Raw genomic sequence first — 25,327 nt, 5'->3', positions numbered from 1 at the left:
GGTTCTCCCTCTCTGTCTGCAGCGTTAGTATGTAGCTTGACGTTCAAAATGGCGGACACCGGGGCGTCACATGACCCTGTGACGTCAGGTGAAATACCTCAATAACGGTACTGTAGCGGTATAACTGTATCGGTACGAAACCCACAAATGTATGGGTTTCGTACCGGTACAGTATCGGTACTGTAGCGCTTCGCTGTACTGTAGTGTGGACAGATGAAGCGGCTCTGTATCGATACAAATATAATGCGCATGCGCAATGAACCATTCCTACGTCTTCCAGGTTATGCATACAATACAATACGCCCGTGCTTTCCAGCTGTAAATAAAACGTCAAAATGGCTCAAAACAATCGTGGAGCTACATGGAGCAAAGGGGGGAGAAAGGGAAAGGGGGAGGGAGAGAGGAAGAAAGGAGGAAGAGGGGGAAAAGGGAGGGGAAGAGAAGGGAAGAGGGAGAAAGTGAGGGGGGAGAAAGGGAGATTCGTTTTCTTTGTTTCTTTCTCAACTGCCTCGCGCGTTTTATACGATTTGACTGAATAAATGACCACCAGAAATACAGACTGTACATTGACAACAAAAAGCACACACACGTTGTTTCATCCGCCATATTCTCGGAAGGAAGTTACTCGGTAACCACGGAAACATTTCGCGCACGCGCATTTCAACTACCGTGAAAGAAAACCACAAACATTTCTCGCTAGTGTGGACAGATGCACTAAACTGTACCGGTATGGACCCTTTTCACGTGACGTCACGACAAACGCGGCCGCCATTTTGGACATGTACTACCAGTAGTTTACCACAGCCAGCATTGAGGAACGGCAGCAAAGAAAGTGTTTATTTTCAGCAAGACTTCCATCATGCCACTATATTGTTGTGCACCTGGATGTAGTAACCATCAACAAACAAGGCAAGGGTTATCATTTTATCGGATCCCGGTAGATGCTGACCGACGGAGAAGATGGATAGCGGCATACCAGCGCTTGTGTAGTGACCACTTTGTTGGAGGTAAGACGAATAAAATTAGCCAGAAAAGGCATTACATTGCTGTTAACATTCCATTCTAGTTTACTGTAATTATGATCTGGCAGCTATTTACACCAGATCCAGTGTAAATAGCCGCCGGAGCCAACGTCTGAGGTTCCGGAGCGCGCTCGCTCACGGCCCGGCCGGAGCCGGCGGCCGCGGAGCCGGCGCGCGCTTGCTCGCAGCCTGGCCGGACGTTGGCTCCAGCAGCTATTTACACTGGATCCGGTGTAAATAGCTGCCAGATCATAATTACAGTAAACTAGTAAATACAGTTTTCTGCATCTCGCTCCTTTTTCTTTTATGTTTGTCGCCTTCCTCGCATTCAAACCGATTTGAGCCGAAGTCCACTACATGTCCAAAATGGCGGCCGCGTTTACGAAGGTCACGTGACTGAAAAGGGTCCATACTTTGTACCGATACAGTTATACCACTTTCGTACCGGTACAAGTGTGAACACAGCATAAGACGTGAACAATGGAGCGGTGGGGTGGGGTGGGTTAGAAGATCTTTGACATGCCACATGTTGAGTCTGGGGATTGCTGTTTGTTTGAAGAGTCTCTGGAGATAATACAGTCAAATCCAAACACTGCAAATGCCTCAATCAGAGCCCCATGCAGCCGGGGACTAATTTCAACCAGTTCCATGTGCTTCAAAGTCAACTGGGTTCCGGCACCAAAATGCTGCTTATCTGGTGCGTAGATATAGAAACAAACGCAGACCACCCAAGCGACCTGGCGGGTCAGACGGGCAAAATGATATCCAAACCAGCTGTGCTGCCAAGACATGAAAAATCCTGCATCAGAAAAATCTAAAGAGTGAGGTCAATGATCTGTCCGGATTTACACTGCGAAAATGATTTCTTGTTAAGAGAAAATATCTTTAATATGGGTGAGTTTATCTAATACTTCTGATAAGATTATTAGAACTCATATATAAGATTATTCAGCTTACTTTTAGACGCTTTTACTCATTTCAAGCTTTCAAATTTTCTTATTCTCCTGGCAGATCATTTTGCTAATTTTAAGCAGTTAATTCTAGAAAAAAAAAGCAAAATTATTTGCCAGTAGAATAAGACAATTTTAAAGCTTGAAATGAATAAAAGCGTCTAAAAGTAAGCTAAATAATCTATTTGAGTTCTAATAATCTTCTAATAAGAAATATTAGATAAATTCACCCACATTAAAAATATTTTCTCTTAACATGAAATCATTTATTGCAGTGTATCGAAGCTTAAAGTTGCTGATAAGTGTTTTTGTACCCATTAACAGCTTATTAAACAAGAACATACACACACGCATAATATGGACATGAGTGTTTTACTGGGAAATACACCACTCGTATTTTTCATACGAGCTCCATCCGGGACATGGAGAACCAAAACCATGACATAAATTTCTATATGTTACTTATGAGGAAATCAATGAATTGTTTTGATAAATTTGGGTAATTTTTGTTTGTGAATGTGTCAATATAATAAAAAGAAAATCACATGTTGGCTTGAAGATATGAAGTTTATCTTCTCGTGTTGAAAAACTCGCATTTTTCAAACAAAATACATCGCGGATCTGAGTGACATAATTAAATAATATTGGCTGGCTTTGAGTGGTATATCAGATATATTCCATTCAGCTCACATGATCTTGAATGAGTCGAAGACAAGTAGCTGAATGGAATATATCTGATATACCATGAAAAAAGCCAGACAATATTATTATTATTATTATTATTATTCATACACATTCGATGGAACAATTACAGATTTTACAAAAAGTTAAGAACTTACCAATATTGAATGCTGATCGAATGTAATTCAATGTTCTGTCAGTCCTATATATATATACAAATTCAAAGTTCTAACAATAAAAATGGTCCATGTCCAAAAAGCCTGAACAACAACCCAATTTATATACAAGCTATATACAGGTTGACGACTCAAGTTCAGAGTCACTTTTGGTCGTAGTTAATTGTTACATTGCAGTTGTTCAAAACAAAAGGGCTTTGCTGAGTGAAGTCCATGAGTGACGTCATCTTGTAAAAGTCTCTGTCACTTTTCCTCACCTCCAAGTAGAACTTGGACAATATTTCCACTATTGCTCTCTTTTCCAGTTTTTCAATGTCTGTTGGTCTGTTTTTCTCTTGTAAATATGCATGAAGAACATCCAGTGAAGTGTTGGTAGCCTTTCGGGTGTTCAGCGTGTCTTTCTCTTTAAATCTTCAGCTTTTAATGACGCAAACCTCGTCGCCATGTTTGTGTACAAACTGTCAGTCGCCCACTAGCACAGAAGTTTTACATCTCCAGCGTATCTCTTTTCCAGTTTTTCAATGTCCATTGGTATGTTTTTCTCTTGTAAATATGCGTGAAGAACATATAATGAAGTTTTGGTAGCCTTTCGGGTGTTCAGCGTGTCTTTAGTTTCAGTTTATTTATTTAGTGCTTAAACCGAGCACTGAATTAACTTTGTCTTCTCTCTCTCCTGGCCGACAAAGAAATGATTGTGCGCATGCACAGCAGAAAAGTTCTCTCATTGGATCTTCGCGTGTGAGACATCATGTTGTCTTGACAATGTGCAATATTATAACAATATTGCATGCTCATTCTCCATTGGGGAGAGTGGCGTAATACATGGAGGATAAGCGATATGATAATAATGTTATTTACCAGCTGGGAGGTCCGTATCGTGAAATACCATGACCGAGGTCTTGAAAGTACTGAGCGAGGCCTTCTGGGCCGAGGTCACGGTATTTCACCATACGGACCGACCTTAAGCTGGTAAATAATATATACATTTTTTTCTTTACCAAATTCTAACAGAAAACGAGAGCACCCGAAAGGGAAAACCGAGCCGAGCCGCCATTTTGAATCCTCATTCACGGCTGTAATGCAAATGGCTTCCTCCTCGGTATACAAGTGCACTTCCATGGCAGGGAAAAAAAAAACTACATTTTGCCGCCTATGTAGTCCCCTATTTATACAAATAGGAGTCATTCAGGATTCAGCCATGTTTTTGCTCGGTGTTAGCAACAGTTAGAGGTTTTTAGCTTTCTCCTGAAATGTTTTCTTTTATTTCTTCTTCCTCAGGGTAGTAAAACTCGCTTTCGCTGTGAACACTGTCGTTATCGCTATCCATGCTGTAAAATTAATGCTATTCTCCTGAGAAATACTGGCAAAAATTTACAAGATTTTTGATAAAAAAATCTTATAAATAAATCTTATAAAAAAGATAAATGTGGACAAAAATTGCTACTATGTTTGTTGTTGTTGTGAACGAGCGAGTCGCCAGAGGTCCGTAACCGGGGTCCGTAGGATACGGACCCGCTCGCCAGCCAATCAGAGGGCAGGATTTGATGGAAACCGGACCGCAAAAAAAAAAAAGAAGTTTTTATTCTATGGAAAAAGTGTCTCGTGTGTATAATAATTCCCGATATTTCACTCTGATGGCGTCACTCCCAGTGTTTACCGCGTGTTTTCAAAATGGCAAACCGATTCAAAATGAAAATCCTTTTGATTAACTTGCATTTTTTTTGTGTGTGTGTGTGGATGTGCCCATATAATATAAAGAACATTACACGGTGGTGTGAAGATATGAAGTTTATCTTCTCGTTTGCTTCACTCACTCGTGAATATGTTCACCACTCAAAGATAAACTTCGTATCTTCGCACCACCGTGTAATATTCTCTCTATATATGGCCTGTTTGTCTTTTGGTATGTATGGGGTTAGTTGATTGGGCATCTCTCCCGGTCATACTGACGAGTGATGAATGAAATCTGGTGTTTTCATTCACAACAGTCCGACCACTCCTGAAACTGCTTTTTGGCATTTCACATGCCGAGATTTTCTGATCGTTTTGACATGGGCCGAGAGTCTCAAGCCTGCAGACATACAACAGCTGCTGTCATTGCATGCATGTACGTACCGTATGTACGTTAATCTTTATAATTATTGATCTCTATGGTAAGTAATTTATATTTCACGCACACGATCAGTCATTTGTGTAATCATGTCAGATTATGATAGACAAAGTACAAGTACACTAAAGAAAAGAAAGCATGTGCATTCTGAAACGAAGTTCAATAAAGAGTGGTCTTTTGCATTTGTATACAGCCTGTGAAGGATCAGCCAGGCAAAACTTTCTGCACAGTGAGTTTGTATGATTTTTAATACTTATTGACAAGATCGAGGCCTAATGCTTAAAGTTCCCTTAATATTCCCGGCTTATAAAGAGATGCATATGTTGGGAATATCCCAGTGTCTTAATGTGCCTAAAATCTAGATCTGTATCTGATAGACTCCAGTGTAGGCCTATAACAGCCTAATGTCTGTAATTATCGAAGACTAATGTGTGATTTATTAAATGTCAAGGTCATTGCCCCATTAAAATAAACACTGCCTGGTGCTGTCAGACGATAAACATGTGCTGTTATAAAGGGTCAGCAAATACACCATCCACTCGCAAGTTTTGATGCCAATATAAATGTCAGAAAAATAAGCTGAAATGCTTGGAAAGTGCAGAGGTGGACAAAGTACCCAAGTTTATTACTTAAGTCAAAGTCCAGATCCCACTGGTTAAATGTTACTCCGATACAAGTGAAAGTTCTCCAGTCAAATTTTTACTTAAGTTAAAGTACTGAAGTACTCGCTTTTAAAAATACTCAAGTATTAAAAGTACATTTTCTGTCAACGCACTCTTGTATTATTGCCACAGCGCTGACAAAACCTAACGCCTCTGAAGCAACTGACTGGATTTACTGACTAGTTTGTAGAACCTGTAGAGCTGAAGCTCCACCTGACCTGCTAGCACACTCTTTTCAAACTCAAAATCATATTGGGTAGCTAACGCTACTACAAAAGAAAGATTTCTACACTCTGTTCATTTGTCAAGATTATGCTAAAGTTAACGTTATTCATGTTAGCGCAACTCCGTTTCTACATGCTAGCTAACAGTATCCAAGTTAACTAGCTATGTGTTAATGTTAGCCGTGGACAAGGCGATGGCAACTTGGTGAGCAAATCCATAGAAAGTCATGTGAATAACCAGACTGCATAGCTCTAAAAGCACAGACAACTTCATTGCAAGCTTTCTCTTGGAATAAAATGTTTGTATACCTCAATATGCTTCCGCAGATTGGACGGTGAGTTTTTGCAGGCTGTGATGTGCTTAGTTTTCGGCAAACAAAGCAAACATTTAAAACGAAACGAATCTTTAATCCTTTCCGAAAACTGAAACATGGGTCCTAGCACGGGCGCAGATAGAGGGGGGGACGGGGGGGATTCGTCCCACCCAGATTTAAATTCACCTCGTTCGGTCCCCCCCACTTATAGGGAGGAAAAAACGTCTATGCTGTCTTTCTTTGCATAAGGCAAACCTCACGGAAAAATCAAAAGACTAATTACCATTCAGTTTATTGAGGTGCACAGCAGTACAGACATAGTTGCAACTGCGCAGACTGCACAGGTTGCGAGCTCGAGCTTGGTTGCTATGGTTACCCATAACAAGTTTGACAGGCATATCAGGGACAGTGCCTCCTAGTTCAGGACCCCAACACGGCATGATGAAGGGTGCCAAAAGGCAGAAAACGATTGCATCGTTTTTTCAAAAAAAAAAAAAACAACGACTGTAAGTAAACTGTGCCTTACTTTATCATATCACCTTGCAATTTTTTGATAGTCTGTTCAAAGTAATGTCGTAGTGAAAGTAAAATCGTACGGAGTAGGGATGCCTTTCTGGTAGCCTCCTTCTTTCGGTGGTAGCCTGTAGATACAGTGCTCAGAAGGCAGTTTTAATGTTTAATCTGGCGTTCCCTGCCATAATTTCAGCGAGCATATTGTTTCATAAGGAAACTTTGCGAAGAGTTGTTGACTGACTGCTGCTCACGCAACACACAGGCATAGTTAGAAAGTCAGGATGCACTGGTTTACACTTTACACACACACACGTAGCCCAGCCTCTCGCTATGTTTAACAGTTGGAACTTAGCGGTTTTAAAACTAGTTTTGCAATTTCTGTGCGTGATGATAATGTGTAAACTTTGGATTTCCATAGGCTATGTTAAAATGTTATCATTGTCCTGGCCTGCAGGTAGTTCCTGGTGATGGCAGTGAGGGAGGTGAAATAACATGTATACACACTACCGTTCAAAAGTTTGGGGTCACCCAGACAATTTTGTGTTTTCCATGAAAAGTCACACTTTTATTTCCCACCATAAGTTGTAAAATGAATAGAAAATATAGTCAAGACATTTTTCTGGCCATTTTGAGCATTTAATCGACCCCACAAATGTGATGCTCCAGAAACTCAATCTGCTCAAAGGAAGGTCAGTTTTATAGCTTCTCTAAAGAGCTCAACTGTTTTCAGCTGTGCTAACATGATTGTACAAGGGTTTTCTAATCATCCATTAGCCTTCTGAGGCAATGAGCAAACACATTGTACCATTAGAACACTGGAGTGAGAGTTGCTGGAAATGGGCCTCTATACACCTATGGAGATATTGCACCAAAAACCACACATTTGCAGCTAGAATAGTCATTTAGCACATTAGCAATGTATAGAGTGGATTTCTGATTAGTTTAAAGTGATCTTCATTGAAAAGAACAGTGCTTTTCTTTCAAAAATAAGGACATTTCAAAGTGACCCCAAACTTTTGAACGGTTGTGTGTGTGTGTATATATATATATATATATATATATATATATATATATATATATATATAAAATATACAAAATGGAATCATTTGCTGACAGCTCAGTCCCCCCCCCAGTTCAAAAATCCTATCTGCGCCCCTGGGTCCTAGGTATGGCCATGAGTGTGTGCATTCTACAGAAGAACAGCGTCCTTCTGTTCTGCCATCAACTGATCGTGTTCAAATAATGCTGCTGAGAAATTGAACTTGATTTTATATAGTCTATGGACGTGACATGACCCTAGTGATTACTGATCAGCTCTCTCAGTGTTACCTGTGAAGAAACTAATCACATTTTATAAAAGAAAACAAAAAACATCCACTTTCAAAGCTGCTTCATAGTAACGAGTAACGAGGACCTTGATAGAAATGTAGTGGAGTGAAAAGTACAATATTTGTCTTTCAAATGTAGTGAAGTCAGAAGTTTCCAAAAAAAGTTATACTCAAGTAAAGTACAGATACTCAAAAAGTGTACTTAAGTACAGTACTCAAGTAAATGTACGTTGTTACTGTCCACCTCTGGGAAACTGTGTATTTCAGTGCTATTAAAAAAAAAAATTCTGTGGGAAACCCCTTCCCACACCCTCCCTCCTTGGCCGCTACGCCACCATCGATCAGTCGCTCCGTGGCCTTAGCCTCCGGCATCACTTCAGAAACAGACCAACATTTGGAAGCTGGAAACTTGGGGCCTATGAAATGCTGTTGCCTAATGCGTCTGTGATATTGGAAAGGGCTAGATTCAATAAATACATAAATTATTGTCTTGCATTTTTAAACACTGCATCCAAGAATCATTAATTTGAGAAAGAAGACAACACCTTCCCTTCGAGGAGAGAATAAGATCTGGCATGTGAAGTATGTCTATGCAAAGGCTGAAGGATTGACTTTGAATGATTAAATAAGAAATTCACCATGCCAAATAGTTTTATACACACACACACACACACACACACACACACACACACGATATATATATATATATATATATATATATATATATATATATATATATATATACACACAGTGGTATGCAAAAGTTTGGGCACCCCTGGTCAAAATTGCTGTTACTGTGAACAGTTCAGCAAGTTGAAGATGAAATGATCTCCAAAAGGCATAAAGTTAAAGATGACTCATTCCTTTTATATTTTAAGCAAAAACAAATTTTTATTTTCATCTTTTACATTTTCAAAATGACCAAAAAGGAAAAGGGCCTGAAGCAAAAGTTTGGGCACCCTGCATGGTTAGTACCTAGTAACACCCCCTTTGGCAAGTATCACAGCTTGTAAACACTTTTTGTAGCCAGCTAATAATCTTTCAGTTCTTACCTGGGGGATTTTCACACATTCATCCTTGCAAAAGGCTTCCAGTTCTACAAGTAAGTTTCTTGGGCTGTCTTGCATGCACTGCTCTTTTGAGATCTATCCACAGATTTTCAATGATGTTTAGGTCAGGGGACTGTGAGGGCCAGGGCGAAACCTTCAGCTTGGGCCTCTTGAGGTATTCCATTGTAGATTTTGAGGTGTGTTTTTGGATCATCGTCTTATTGTAGGACCCATCCTCTTTTTAACTTCAACTTTTTTACAGATGGTGTGATGTTTGCTTCCAGAATTTGCTGGTATTTATTCAAATCCATTCTTCCCTCGACCAATGAAATGTGCCCTGCGCCACTGGCTGCAACACAACCCCAAAGCATGATCGATCCACACCCATGCTTCAGAGTTGGAGAGGTGTTCTTTTCCTGGAATTCGGCACCCGTTTTTCTCCAAACATACCTTTGCACATTGTGGCCAAAAAGTTCTATTTTGATTTCATCAGTCCACAGGACTTGTTTCCAAAATGCATCAGGCTTATTTAGATGTTCATTTGCAAACTTCAGACGCTGAATTTTGTGGCTAGGATGCAGGAACAGTTTTCTTCTGATGACTCTTCCATGAAGGTCATATTTGTTCAGGTGTCGCTGCATAGTAGAACAGTGCACCACCACTCCAGGGTCTGCTAAATCTTTCTGAAGGTCTTTTGCAGTCAAACAGGGGTTTTTATTTGCCTTTCTAGCAATCCAATGAGCAGTTCTTTCAGAAAGTTTTCTTCATCTTCCAGACCTCACCTTGATCTCCACTGTTTCTGTTAACTGCCATTTCTTAATAACATTACAATCCGAGGAAACAGCTACCTGAAAACACTTTGCTACGTTCTTGTAGCCTTCTCCTGCTTTGTGAGCATCGATTATTTTATTATTCAGAATGCGACGGAGTTGCTTAGAGGAGCTCAGGGCTGTTGATTTTAGGGACAAGTTTGAGGAGTCAGAGAATTTATACAGCTTTGAAATCTGCATCATCTGACCTTTCCTAACGAAGAATTTGACCAAGCCACAGCTCAATAAGCTAATTAAGGTCTGGAACCTTGGTAAAAGTTACCTGAGAACTCAAATGTATTGGGGTGCCCAAACTTTCGCATGGTGATCCTTTTCTTTTTTCACTCTCCAATTGTACAAAACAAAAATAATACACAAATCTTGCAGAAAATGCTGAAAAGAAATGTGTCGTCTTTACCTTTATGCCTTTTGGTGATCAGTTCATCTTCTGCTCACTTAACTATTCACAGTAACAGACATTTTCAGTAAGGGTGCTCAAACTTTTGCATGCCACTGTAGATATATATAGTTCTCCAACTGATATTTTGCTCACGCAGAGAGTGAGTGATGTTATATGCACTTTATCGAGTGCACACACACACATATTTTACATATATCGATAAAGTGCATATAACATCACTCACTCTCACTCTCTGCGTGAGCAAAATATCAGTTGGAGAACAATAGATGACCACTGCTGTCTGCTGGAAATCCACTGATCAGTGCGGCTTCCTACTTGCTGTGTATTGTCCTTGCTCAGAACAGGAAGCACTGTGCATCTCGGCGTGAACGCTCTGAAGCCTGCCGTGATCACAAACAGTTCAAGCAGGCTTTCCCCAGGGTGCAGCGGTGCATGAAAATACACTCGCTGGCCACTTCTGGAATTTGTTCCCACACTTCCTGCTGTTTTTTTTAATAAAAATAGATGCATGTTCCATCCTGATCCCATGGGCTGGGCATTCCGAAGCATTGCCTTCCAGCTTATAGGCTGGAAAAGCAGCTAGGAGCAGTGCAGGCAGCTGGCTGTGTGTGTGTGTGTGTGTGTGTGTGTGTGTGTGTGTGTGTGTGAGGACATGGGCCAAATGGCAATGGCAGTGTTTCTGGCTCACAAAGGTTGAAAGAAAAATGCAGAGTGACATCGCTCCCCTAGTTGCCAAGCCAGAGAGAAACAAGAGAGAGCGCGAGAGAGAGAGAGGCAGACAGAGACTGTGAGAGAGAAAGGGAGGAGAGAGAGAGCATGAGAGGGATAAAGAGAGAGAGACAGAAAGTGTGAGAGAGAGAGAGACAGGGAGAGACACACAGAGAGAGAGAGAGAGACAGGTAGAGAGAGAAAGAAAGAGAGATAGACACAGAGAGAGACACAGACAGAGAGAGGGCATGAGAGAGAGTGAGAGAAAGGCAGACAGAGACTGAGAGAGGAAAAAAAGGGAGGAGAGAGAGAGAGCATGAGAGAGAGACAGACAGAGCATGAGAGGGACAGAGAAAGAGAGACAAACAGTGAGATAGAGAGCGTGAGAGAGAGAGCGTGAGACAGAGAGAAAGAGAGAGACAAAAGGCAGGAGAGAGAGAGACAGGGACAGACACACAGACAGAGAGAGAGAGAGACAGACAGAGAGAGAGAGAGAGAGAGAGAGAGAGAGAGAGAGAAAGAGAGATATAGACAGACACAGAGAGAGACACAGACAGAGAGAGGGCATGAGAGTGAGAGAAAGGCAGACAGAGACAGAGAGAAAAAGGGAGGAGAGAGAGAGAGCATGAGAGAGAGACAGACAGAGCATGAGAGAGACAGAGAGAGCATGAGAGGGACAGAGAAAGAGAGACAAAGTGAGAGAGACAAACAGTGAGATAGAAAGCGTGAGAGAGAGAGCGTGAGACAGAGAGAGAGAGACAAAAGGGAGGAGAGAGAGACACAGAGCGTGTGAGAGAGACAGAGAAACACACACAGAGCATGAGAGAGACAGACAGAGAGAGAGCATGATAGATAGATAGATAGATAGATAGATAGATAGATAGATAGATAGATAGATAGATAGAGAGAAAAAGAGAGAGAGAGAGAAACAGAGAGAGATGACAGAAAGAGAGAGAGTGAGCATGAGAGAGAGAGACAGACAGACGGATCATTTTCAGGCTGTGGGTGAAAGGTAGCACATTTAGCCTGTGCTAATGATGAGAGAAAGCGGACACAGAACTCACACTGTCCTTCACAGATGAAAACAGACCAAGAGCGCTCAGGCTCCAAGGGAATGATATTAGGGAAGCCAGTCAGGCCACACACACACTTTCAGAAGCAAGATTTCAGAGAAGACAAAAAGTGGACAGGGGCGTACTGAACTCAGCAGGGTGGAGAAGGACACTTGGATGGAAGTGAAGCAGAACCCAGTGTGGAGATGGAGGGAGCAGAGAGAACAAAACCAGGGCTTGGACAGGTTTAATCTCCGTGGCTGGACCACTACAATTTTCTCCTGACAGTAAAGCTTTAGGTTTGATACTTCCTGTCTCTGTTGAAGTGGAAGGTTATAACTGAATCATTTAGACCCACGACTCTCAAATTTGACCTCCAGGGCTCTGGTAAGGACAACCAGTGGACGTCGGAAACCATGACCCACCATTATCAACATGATTATAACTTGTGTGTGAGTGGAAAATTCCAGAATAAAAATGTCAAATATCAAAATTTTTACTGGAAACACTACATGGCCAAAAGTTTGCATACACTTCACCATTACACCCATATGTGGTTCTTTCCCAAACTAACTTTTTTTTTTCTTCAGCCAAAGGAGCCCCTAACAGTAAAAGGTTTGAGAACCCGTGTTCTCAAGCACATCGTTCAACAAAAACATTTGCTGTTGTACAGAATCCCTAGCCTGGGCCCGCCCATCCTAAGTGTGACGCAACACGGGGGCCTGTTGCGAACTTAGTCTGGCAAGGCAAGCTATCTCCAGCTCTTCCAAGCTCCCGAAAAATCGGGAGCCAATCAACTTTGAGCATCTCCAACGGCCCTGGGTAGAGGCGTGTTCAAGGCACTGACGTAGTAGAACTGCGACCGGAAGCCATAGATTGTTTACAGAATCTATGCCGGAAGCGCTTCATTCACTAGAAACATTCCGAACATGGAGCAGCGGCAAGCCTTTGATACAGCAGTAGATGCTGTATTGAAAGCATTCAACGGGAAGTTCTCATTGAAAACGGAGCAAAGAGCAGCCCTGGAGGTATTTATCTTCTTCCTGTTACTCAAGCAGTTTCCGTCGCGTCACATACGTCAGAGGAAAGAGTGATGTGATTGGTTTAAGCTTCGTCACAGCCTTTTCTGGCTTCGACCAGTAGTAAACTGAGGCATTTCAGGGAGGCGGGTCAACCACGCACTTTGGGAAACGGCTGGGCTGAATATCTTTGCCAGACCAATGCTCGCAGAACTTTGAAGGTGCATTAGCCAAACTACAGAATCCCAGGACGCTGCTAACATGATCAAATATTTCATTAAAACAGGACACGTTACAAGAAAGTAAACATTGCCTGCTTGATTCAGGCTACATCTAAAATTCTTCCAGTACTGATGATAGTTTCAGTGCAGTGCCATGTCTACATTTCTTTCACAGCACATCCCATCTCCAGTGTTGCCAAATCTGCATCATAAAATCATCCAAGTTTAAAACCGACTCAAAATCTGCCTCATCAAACCATTACTAATACACTCACCGGCCACTTTAATAGGAACTTGTTCTTGATTCTAAGATTCCTGTTCTTGGCTGCAGGACCGGAACCCGATGTGGTCTTCTGCTGTTGCGTGCTGAGATGCCTTTCGGCTCACCACGGTTGTAAAGAGTTGCTATGAGTTACTATATCCTTCCTGGCAAAAAAAGCTCAAACCAATCTGGCCATTTTCCTCTGACCTCTCTTATCAACAAGGCGTTTCCACCCACAGAACTGTCGCTGTTTGTTTTTCGCACCATTCTCTGGAAACTCTCGAGACTGTTGTGTGTGAAAACCCCAGGAGATCAGCAGTTTCTGAAATACTCCAATCTGGCTCAAACCAGCACCCATGCCACAGTGAAAGAAAGTCACACTTTGAGATCACAATTTTTCCCATTCTGATGTTTGAAGTGAACATTAACTGAAGCTCTTGATTTGTATCTGCATGATTTTATGCATCGTGCTGCTGTCAAGGGATCGGCTGATTACAGAACCGCATAAAACAGCAGGGGTGTGGGTGTTCCTAATAAAGTGGCCAGTAAAATTTAAACGCGCCAACACAATATTAAAGCTAGACGGCCTTTCGATTTCATAAAATCTGTGAAATTTAGTTCCCTCTGAAATTTGGTCATTGCGATACATGTTTATTTCTGCAATACAGTATCTCAAAAACAAAAAATATCAGGCCATTCTGTGGCTGGGAAGTTATTTAATTTGAGGGGATTAAAGCAAATAACGTGCATGAAATCGCTCGCTTCGCGCAGTCAAGCAGACCGAGGAAGTCCGTGTGCGCATGCGCAGGTTTACCACCTTCTTCTTCTTCTCTTGGGTTTTACAGCAGCTGGCATCTGCCCATGTTTATTAGTTTGGTCCTGCGTTTCCTTTCCTTCGTATATAACACAACGTCTTTTCTTCTCGCTTTCCGTTAGTCGGTCTTTCACGCTTCATTCAGACACTCACGTCCGCCATTTTTCTCTCCTGTTTCAAATTTGTATCCCACAATGCCTGGCGCGAACGGGGAAAGCCCACCATGTGATGCATGACGTAGTATCTTGAATTGGGTCATGGTGAAGCAGGAAAAAATAGTGGAGAATTTAAGGCCACATGGCCTTAAATTTATGAACTGTTCCATTAAAAAAAACAAATGAAATTGGAAGTCTGTGATTCGAATTCAGTAGCTTTCGGTCCACTAAACAAAAATAATTGGCAGTCAGGGAAAATTATTTTTATGACCTACACTTGAAAAATCTGAAAGGCAGTCTACCAGTAAACCATGCAGTTGGACTAAAAACAGTTCTTTTTATAATCTCAGTGCTTATTTCTTGTGTTATACTGTACATAAATAACACAGCAGTTAGGAAGACGAGTAAGACAATTCACTACTGCACTGTAAAACAAGTTTACTATTTCATTCTAAATGGGAATATAAGAGACTGAGCATTTACTTATTTGGCCTGCAATACATTGATATAATTACTGCGCCCTATTTTTTTCCATAGATTTCTATTTTATGATTTCTACATTATCAAGTCAGTACAAAAGCATTTTAGAGTCCAAACATTCATTTCATCTCATCTCATTATCTCTAGCCGCTTTATCCTGTTCTACAGGGTCGCAGGCAAGCTGGAGCCTATCCCAGCTGACTACGGGCGAAAGGCGGGGTACACCCTGGACAAGTCGCCAGGTCATCACAGGGCTGACACATAGACACAGACAACCATTCACACTCACATTCACACCTACGCTCAATTTAGAGTCACCAGTTAACCTAACCTGCATGTCTTTGGACTGTGGGGGAAACCGGAGCACCCGGAGGAAACCCACGCGGACACGGGGAGAACATGCAAACTCCACCCGGCCACGGGGCTCGAACCCGGACCTTCTTGCTGTGAGGCGACAGCGCTAACCACTACACCACCGTGCCGCCCATTACTGTTTATAGTATTTTTAAAAATGTTGAAAACATTTAATTTCATTACTTTTTGAACCATTTTTGGTCTACAGCATTTCTTGACACACACACACACAGTGGTGCTTGAAAGTTTGTGAACCCTTTAGAATTTTCTATATTTCTGCATAAATATGACCTAAAACATCATCAGATTTTCACACAAGTCCTAAAAGTAGATAAAGAGAACCTAGTTAAACAAATGAGACAAAAATATTATACTTGGTCATTTAGTATTGAGGAAAATGATCCAATATTACATATCTGTGAGTGGCAAAAGTATGTGATCCTCTAGGATTAGCAGTTAATTTGAAGGTGAAATTAGAGTCAGGTGTTTTCAATCAATGAGATGACAATCAGGTGTGAGTGGGCACCCTGTTTTATTTAAAGAACAGGGATCTATCAAAGTCTGATCTTCACAACACATGTTTGTGGAAGTGTATCATGGCATGAACAAAGGAGATTTCTGAGGAGCTCAGAAAAAGCGTTGTTGATGCTCATCAGGCTGGAAAAGGTTACAAAACCATCTCTAAAGAGTTTGGACTCCACCAATCCACAGTCAGACAGATTGTGTACAAATCTGTACACAATCCTTTGTGACCTCGCCGACTATTACACAACCCCAGCAACTGAAGGCCTCTCTCACATTGGCTAATGTTAATATTCATGAGTCCACCATCAGGAGAACACTGAACAACAATGGTGTGCATGGAAGGGTTGCAAGGAAAAAGCCACTGCTCTCCAAAAAGAACATGGCTGCTCATCTGCAGTTTGCTAAAGATCATGTGGACAAGCCAGAAGGCTATTGGAAAAATGTTTTGTGGATGGATGAGACCAAAATAGAACTTTTTGGTTTAAATGAGAAGCGTTATGTTTGGAGAAAGGAAAACACTGCATTCCAGTATAAGAACCTTATCCCATCTGTGAAACATGGTGGTGGTAGTATCATGGTTTGGGCCTGTTTTGCTGCATCTGGGCCAGGACGGCTTGCCATCATTGATGGAACAATGAATTCTGAATTATCCCAGCAAATTCTAAAGGAAAATATCAGGACATCTGTCTGTGAACTGAATCTCAATAGAAGGTGGGTCATGCAGCAAGACAACGACCCTAAGCACACAAGTCGTTCTACCAAAGAATGGTTAAAGAAGAATAAAGTGAATGTTTTGGAATGGCCAAGTCAAAGTCCTGACCTTAATCCAATGGAAATGTTGTGGAAGGACCTGAAGCGAGCAGTTCATGTGAGGAAACCCACCAACATCCCAGAGTTGAAGCTGTTCTGTACGGAGGAATGGGCTAAAATTCCTCCAAGCCGGTGTGCAGGACTGATCAACAGTTACCGGAAACATTTAGTTGCAGTTATTGCTGCACAAGGGGGTCACACCAGATACTGAAAGCAAAGGTTCACATACTTTTGCCACTCACAGATATGTAATATTGGATCATTTTCCTCAATAAATAAATGACTAAGTATAATACTTTTGTCTCATTTGTTTAACTGGGTTCTCTTTATCTACTTTTAGGACTTGTGTGAAAATCTGATGTTGTTTTAGGTCATATTTATGCAGAAATATAGAAAATTCTAAAGGGTTCACAAACTTTCAAGCACCACTGTGTGTGTGTTACCTCTTACACACAAATGTTCACATGAATGCTGTCAAGATGTTTTGATAAAATATTTAAATATCACCATTTATTTCTTTTTAACACATTGCCCAGCTCTACAAGATTCCTGATGACAGGACAGGAAATAATCCAGGCTGTGGTTTGGAAACTTCCACCGTAAACAGCACTCAGGATTTTGTTACTGGAACTGAAGTATTTTCTAAGTGCTCCTAACAAACGAAGAAAAAAAAAAAAAAAGAACTGCCTTCAACCACTGCTTTTCCTCTAAACTGCAATGCAGCTGTGGGGTTTCTGTACCTATATAAACCCTCTCGTTCTGAGGGCAGAGAGCACCGAGCAGCACACATCCTTCATTGCCCTGGGGTCAAAGTCAATATGGAGAACAAGGCTTCTCCTGTGAGATCGTAAGAAAGGAAAAGGAAAAAAAAAAAAAACAACAACCCCAAAAACAAAGACTCCAGAGTTGTGCAGGAGAAGACTGCCAGGCTTTGTGCAGTGAGGCATATGTCAGGTTTAGTGTAAGCAGCATCCACTAGAGTCTGCACTGCTTTCATCAGCTTCCCACCTGATTCACAGTCTACAGCCAGCATAAAAAGAGCTGAAAGCGCTTATATTGGCAGCCATTATATAAACCTGACCTAAAAACCATAGCTTTCTTCTCTCTCCTCAGCTTGCCACAACACAGTTATAGGCTCAGTTACTCAAACGTGTCTGTAAGATTCAAAAACAGTGCTGTTGCTTTGCACTGCTCAAGTCTCAGTCTTCTTGAACGAGTCTATCCGCAAACTACGATTCATTGAGGACATTACACGGTGGTGCGAAGACATGAAGTTTATCTTTGAATGGTGAACATACGCTACCATTCAAAAGTTTGGGGTCACTTTGAAGTGTCCTTATTTTTGAAAGAAAAGCACTGTTCTTTTCAATGAAGATCACTTTAAACTAATCAGAAATGCACTCTATACATTGCTAATGTGGTAAATGACTATTCTAGCTGCAAATGTCTGGTTTTTGGTGCAATATCTCCATAGGTGTATAGAGGCCCATTTCCAGCAACTCTCACTCCAGTGTTCTAATGGTACAATGTGTTTGCTCATTGCCTCAGAAGGCTAATGGATGATTAGAAAACCCTTGTACAATCATGTTAGCACAGCTGAAAACAGTTGAGCTCTTTAGAGAAGCTATAAAACTGACCTTCCTTTGAGCAGATTGAGTTTCTGGAGCATCACATTTGTGGGGTCGATTAAATGCTCAAAATGGCCAGAAAAATGTCTTGACTCTATTTTCTATTTCATTTTACAACTTATGGTGGGAAATAAAAGTGTGACTTTTCATGGAAAACACAAAATTGTCTGGGTGACCCCAAACTTTTGAACGGTAGTGTATTTCCCCAGATAGCAAATGATGTTATTTCAATGTTGATATTTGGTCAAGATGGTTGATTTACAGTTATAGTTGAACACTGATGGTGGATCAACCATTAATCAACCACTGATAAAATAAAAAGTTGAAAAAATGTGTTCGAATCAATGTAATGGTTGAAGGAAACATTTGATCAATGTTGAATATATGTTGATTTTGTTGTCATCATACACTGCACCACTGGACGGGAGCCTGGGGTGCACTCTGGGTGAGACCATTTTGTGGGAGGGGGGTTTCCTATATTTCATTGAATTTCATTTATTTAATTTAGAATTTTAATAGAGCACAAGGAACTATGAAGAATAGATTATTATTTATGGTTATGTGCAAATCTTGTGTGTGCAACATGTAAGGAAAAAACAAACAGAAAAACAAACATCTCCGTTTTCTACCGTACCGGCCGCTATTTGGAATGGTCCAAATAACCGTCTCTCAGAAGAGCTCGAGCTCCATTGACGACAAGACTATATTTGGTAACTCCAGACTGCATCTGGGCGGCACGGTGGTGTAGTGGTTAGCACTGTCGCCTCACAGCAAGAAGGTCCTGGGTTCGAGCCCAGCGGCTGACAAGGGCCTTTCTGTGTGGAGTTTGCATGCTGTTCACATGGGTTCCCAGATAGCAAAAATCAGTTGAATCAACATTGAAATAGCGTTTGGCAGAAAACATTGAAATGATATTGAAAGTGTCCCCTTGAATTTGGGTTGAATCAACATTGAATTTTCAACCCTATCAGCATTGAATCAATCGTGATTCAACCATCATCTAAATAGAATTCTATTTAGATGATGGTTGAATCACTATTGATTCAATGCTGATAGGGTTGAAAATTCAACGTTGATTCAACCCAAATTCAAGGGGACACTTTCAATATCATTTCAACATTATTTCAATGTTTTCTGCCAAACGCTATTTCAATGTTGATTCAACTGATTTTTGCTATCTGGGCGAGTGAGAGCTTCACGCCACCGTGTAACGTTCTTTATATTATATGGACACATCCACAAAAAATACGCAAAAGAATTTTCATTTAGAACCAGTTTATTACGCCACTCTACCCAATGGAGAATGAACGTGCAATATTGTTATAATATTGCAGCCTGTCAAGACAACATGACGTAACGTGCCAGAGCTCACGCGAAGATCCAATGACAAAACTTTTCTGCTGCGCGTATGCACAATCGTTTCTTTGCCGGCCGGGAGAGAGAGAAGACAAGGCTAATCCAGTGCTAAGGTTTAAGCACTAAATAAATAAACGGAAGACCTGAAAGACTACCAAAACTTCATTATATATCCTTCACGCATATTTACAAGAGAAAAACATACCAACGGACATTGAAAAACTGGAAAAGAGACACGTCGGAGATGTAAAACTTCCATGCTAGCGAGTGACCGTGACAGTATGTAAACAAACATGGCTGCGAGGTTTGCGTCGTTAAAAGCGGAAGATTTTGAGAGAATTTTAGCTGCCAGGTCACACCGTTGTGCGCAGCTGTCGATGTTGATTTTAAAAGTAATGACGTAAATTACACAGGGAAATGAATACTTAAATCTGAGTGAAAAATATTGTGGCGAGTGTGTGTGGAAGACGAATCTGGAGAGAGAAATCTTAGTCTCTTGGTCGTTAGCCTGTGCTACTGATGAATGCTACAGAGGCTGGAAGGTGACTTCACTGCCACGCTGACAGCGCCAACTTGCGCGTAAGCTAGCGTTGGCCTTCAAGAATGCTGATATGAAGAGAGTGTATGTATAATAATAATAAAAATAATAATAATATTTTTTTTCGTGGTCTATCAGATATATTCCATTCAGCTAGCATGATATTGAATGAGTCGAAGATTTCGACTCGTTCAATATCATGCTAGCTGAATGGAATACATCTGACAGACCACGAAAAAAAAAAAGCCAATATTATTGAAATATTCTATCCACATTCACTGTATATGCGCAATCGCGCACTCTGATTGGCTACTACTAGGCTATCAGCTCATATACCATGAGTAGAGAAAAACAAAATGGCAGAGCGTGTTGCTGAACCAAACAAGGACAAAATAAAAACTCTACTCGAAAACAAAACCCAAAAAAATACAAAGAAAGCAACAAAAAATGGAATGAAAGTATTTGACGGTAAGAACGTATCTTTTTTATTTTTCAAGAATTATTATGATCGCATTTTTTCACAAATTGCCATGTCATTTTGCCAGGTTGTTTACATTCTAAGCGGAAATGATTTTGTCTGATGTTTTGTGTAAAGTTTTTAATTTATCGAATTTGCAAATATAACAATAAAAGTGCTGTTTCTCAAAATCCAGTGAATGTGGATAGAATAAAACGGTTATTCCACTCAATCTCGTCATACATGGCTTATAGCTATCAGCTCATGTACGACTCGATTTCGTGGAATAACTGTTAAATGTGTCACTTAGGTCCGCGATGTATTTCGTATGAAAAATATGAGCTTTTCAAAAAGACAAGGTAAACTTCATATTTCAAGCCAGCGTGTTATTTTCTTTTCATTATATAGACACATTCACAAACAAACTACGCACATTAATCAAAACAATTCATTGATTTCCTCACGAGTGACAATATTGAAAAATATGTTACTCAATGTCCCGGATGTAGTTCATATGAAAAATACAAGTGGTGCATTTCCCAGTAAGACACTCATGTCTCATCTCATCTCATCTCATTATCTCTAGCCGCTTTATCCTGTTCTATAGGGTCGCAGGCAAGCTGGAGCCTATCCCAGCTGACTACGGGTGAAAGGCGGGGTACACCCTGGACAAGTCGCCAGGTCATCACAGGGCTGACACATAGACACAGACAACCATTCACACTCACGTTCACACCTACGCTCAATTTAGAGTCACCAGTTAACCTAACCTGCATGTCTTTGGACTGTGGGGGAAACCGGAGCACCCGGAGGAAACCCACGTGGACACGGGGAGAACATGCAAACTCCACACAGAAAGGCCCTCGCCGGCCACGGGGCTCGAACCCGGACCTTCTTGCTATGAGGCAACAGCGCTAACCACTACACCACCGTGCCACCACACTTGTGTCTAGATAATAAAATGCTATACACACACACACACAACGCTATATGGTTTGAGGCTTATATCTCTATCCAATTATATGAGAGGAACAAACAGGATCCAATTTATTATTTAGGAAGCAATACTTTACATTTCTAACATGCTGTTTTCCCTTTATTAAATAATTAAACGCGATGCACATTTAGTATTCAGCAACTACACTCTTAAAATATTTTTTTCCTTTGATTGTACCTTTGGGTGAACCCTTAAAAGGTTTATGTTGAGCATTACAGCAAAGTGATCTACCTTCATAACGACCGCGTCTGTGGATAATACTGTATACATCACTAATACACTGTATACAATGACAACACAGCCATCATTAAGGGTTCTGAGCCTCCGAAAAGTGTGCTTGTAATCCTTTTCTAATAGAGAACTATATTATTCAGGAACTACATTATTAAAACATTAAGGAACCTTTAAGTTGGGGGACTTCTTCAAAGCTCCCTGTAGGATGTTACAACAAAGTGTTTTTCTATCAGAAAGGGTTCCAAGTTTTATGGAAGCTAAGAAAACTTAATTATCCAATGAATCTTTAAAGAACTATTAGATAACCTCCCTTCCCAAGTGTGTATGTACTAGCTGGATAAATGTGTGGTACAAACTCCAATTGATTGGCAATTATTTTCTTCTTTATACCTAGAACCTCCTGAACATTTAAAATATAGCCAAACTGAATTGGTACTGGGGGTGGCACGGTGGTGTAGTGGTTAGCACTGTTGCCTCACAGCAAGAAGGTTCGGGTTCGAGCCCCATGGCCGGCGAGGGCCTTTCTGTGTGGAGTTTGCATGTTCTCCCCGTGTCCGTGTGGGTTTCCTCTGGGTGCTCCGGTTTCCCCCACAGTCCAAAGACATGCAGGTTAGGTTAACTGGTGACTCTAAATTGACCGTAGGTGTGAATGTGAGTGTGAATGGTTGTCTGTGTCTATGTGTCAGCCCTGTGATGACCTGGCGACTTGTCCAGGGTGTACCCCGCCTTTCGCCCGTAGGCAGCTGGGATAGGCTCCAGCTTGCCTGCGACCCTGTAGAACAGGATAAAGCGGCTACAGATAATGAGATGAGATGAATTGGTACTTTGTAGGCTCTTACAAGGGTCTATGGATAATTGCATTTTTTTAGTGTTCTAAAACATTCTACTTGCAACCTTGTCTCATAGAGAAACATATGCAGTATTCATTAACCACACAAGAACCACGAGTTGGCCTAGTGTTTAGCGTGTCCGCCTCTCGATCAAGAGATTGCGAGTTCTACTCGCGGTTGGGTCATACCAAAGACCATCATAAAAATGGGACCTACTGCCATCTGGCAAGGCACGCTGCAATACAGATGCGAGTAGGGAGTCAAACTCTTGCAGTTACCAGAGGACTAGCCCCCCACTGTAACCCTAGCTATGTAATAGGCAAGAGGCCGAGGGCTACGGAAACGGAGATTGGTGCCACCCTATGCGCCATATGGCACGGGAAAGGACTTTAGACATTAACTACACTGTCGGAAATAGGGGTACAGTATGAGTCCATTTCTGTCCCTCAAGGTACAATCTAGACTAATGTACCCCCTAAAGCTCATTATTGGACCTCAAGGTAACTATGTTTACCTTTTCAGGGCCAAAAATACATATATTTTCCCAAGCAGTATATAATGGGTAGACATAAGTACCTTAGAGGGTCCTGCCGCAGTGACAAGCCATTGTAGTCCTAAAGGGACAATAATGGTACTTTATTTTCTGAGTGTACACTCTCTTAAAGCATTTTGATCCCTTAAACCAGAGATTATCAGAACGCTACAACAAATGGTTTTTCTTCCACAAATGGTTCTCAGTAGGACGCTTCATTCTTCTATATTTCCTTTATAAAAGTATATTTATTAACTGGGTTAGTGTGTGGTACAAACTCCAAAATATTTGAAATTATTTCTTCTTAATATCTAGAATATTTAAAATTTTAAAATACAGGGTTAGTCAAAATTATGTCAACACTAATGGATTATTTTTCTCCTGAATGTGTGGTGTGCCGTGACCGCTGCTGGTGTAATTGGGCCCTACTTTTTTGACACCCCAACAATGTCCGACATTTACTTCCAGATGGTGCAGCAGTACACCATTGATGAACTTCCACGACAGATCCGATTGGTTTCTACCATTTCACTGTTAACATAATTTTGACTAACCCTGTATAATTAGACAATAAAAAATTTGGCTATACTATTTTGGTACACGGCACATACCCAAAGGGTTCTTTAAAGCTTCATTGGCTAATTTGGGGAAGCCCTGGCCTAATGGTGAGAGAAAAGGCTTTGAGACCAAAAGGTTGCCAGTTCAATTCCCTGGACAAGCAGGAATGGCTAAAGGGCTCTTGAGTAAGGCACCGAACCCCCAACTGCTCCCCAGGCTGCTCTGAGTGTGTTGTACGTTGCTCTAGATAAGAGCGTCTGCTAAATGCCTATAATATAATGTAGTGAAAGCTTCTCAGGATCCTAAAAATGGTTCTACTTGGAAATCTTTCAAACAGAGAAAGACCCTTGGAAGGCTCTACACAGAATATTTCAGTGTTCCCTCAGAGAACACCCATAAAGGGTTCTAAATAAGAATGGTAGTTCTGATAGCAGAAGATATCAATCAGGACACAGCAAAGAGGCCTAAGAGTTCAGGATTGAACTCTTAGGCCTCATAATTAGCTTCTTTCTTCAATCGTTCATCTCCAGCATTTATTGCGAACTTACTATTGACTGCAAATGAAAGATGCCTGTCTTTTCTAGCTGGAACACGTGGAAAAATTCTTCTGGTCAACTGGAAGTGACGATTAGGTAATACCAGGTAGGAATTAAGGATATGGTTACCCACTTTACCAAACCCACAAAGCACAGGCAAGTGTGATCCAAAGCAGTTGTACAAACCCTTCTAATGCAGTAGTATACAGGAGTATGGCATCATTCGAGTTACCTCATGCCGTGTATGTAATGGGAACTAGCAGAAAGGCTGGGCTGGATGAGACAATGCACCTCATCAGGTCCATAATGATGTACAGCTGCTTTAACAGATTGTTTTTGCAGTTTTTGGGCATACACTTGAATGCGGTCGATTCTCGTATTTCAGTCCTCAATCTAAGAGCTGTATAAAAGGTCTCAAGGACACAGACCAATTCAGGTAATTAGCCCATTCTCTGAACCTCTTCTGCAGCGTAGTGTATTTTACATGCCACAGAGCCTCTCTGGAGATGCCGGGCTTTTAATTACAGCCCGATCTTCACCTCAATGTCCCCCAGACTGCTTTAGACCTTTTTATTTCTCTCCTCTGTCATGTAGATCACTGGGGTCCATGAAAGAACTAAACCAGCCAAGAGAGAGGGGGAGGGAGGGAGGGAGAGAGAGAGAGAGAGAGAGAGAGATGGATGGGGATTTTCACCTTTGCATGGAACCACAACTCTTCAGTAATCAATCACTCCACCTATGTGAGTGGCAGGTGGCTTTCTCAACAGTCAGATATTGGCATACTCCTCTAGGGCGAGGTATATCACCTGTCAGAATCCTAATGTCAGGTCAATACAGCCTGCAGAACCTCGCTGCAACGGCAGAACAGTTTTGATCAAAACCTTAAATGACCACCTGTTTGTCTGGTCAGGCATTCCGGACAGCATTACCAAGTCAATAGCATACTTTAAAATGCATCAGAAGTGAAAATAATGTGTATTGATGCATAAATGCTAACCAGGC

General features: G+C 41.2%; 1 protein-coding gene across 3 annotated transcripts in view; it reads right to left on the bottom strand.

Moving 5' to 3' along the window:
* Window positions 1–25,327, bottom strand: part of enox2 (ecto-NOX disulfide-thiol exchanger 2) — a 766,926-nt gene that overhangs the window by 175,091 nt on the left and 566,508 nt on the right. The window lies entirely within an intron of this gene.

Source organism: Neoarius graeffei, chromosome 2 (genome assembly GCF_027579695.1).
Source record: "Neoarius graeffei isolate fNeoGra1 chromosome 2, fNeoGra1.pri, whole genome shotgun sequence".
In the NCBI taxonomy this organism is placed as follows: domain Eukaryota; kingdom Metazoa; phylum Chordata; class Actinopteri; order Siluriformes; family Ariidae; genus Neoarius; species Neoarius graeffei.
Note: the sequence above shows the minus strand (reverse complement) of the source record. Positions and strands in the feature narration are given on the sequence as shown.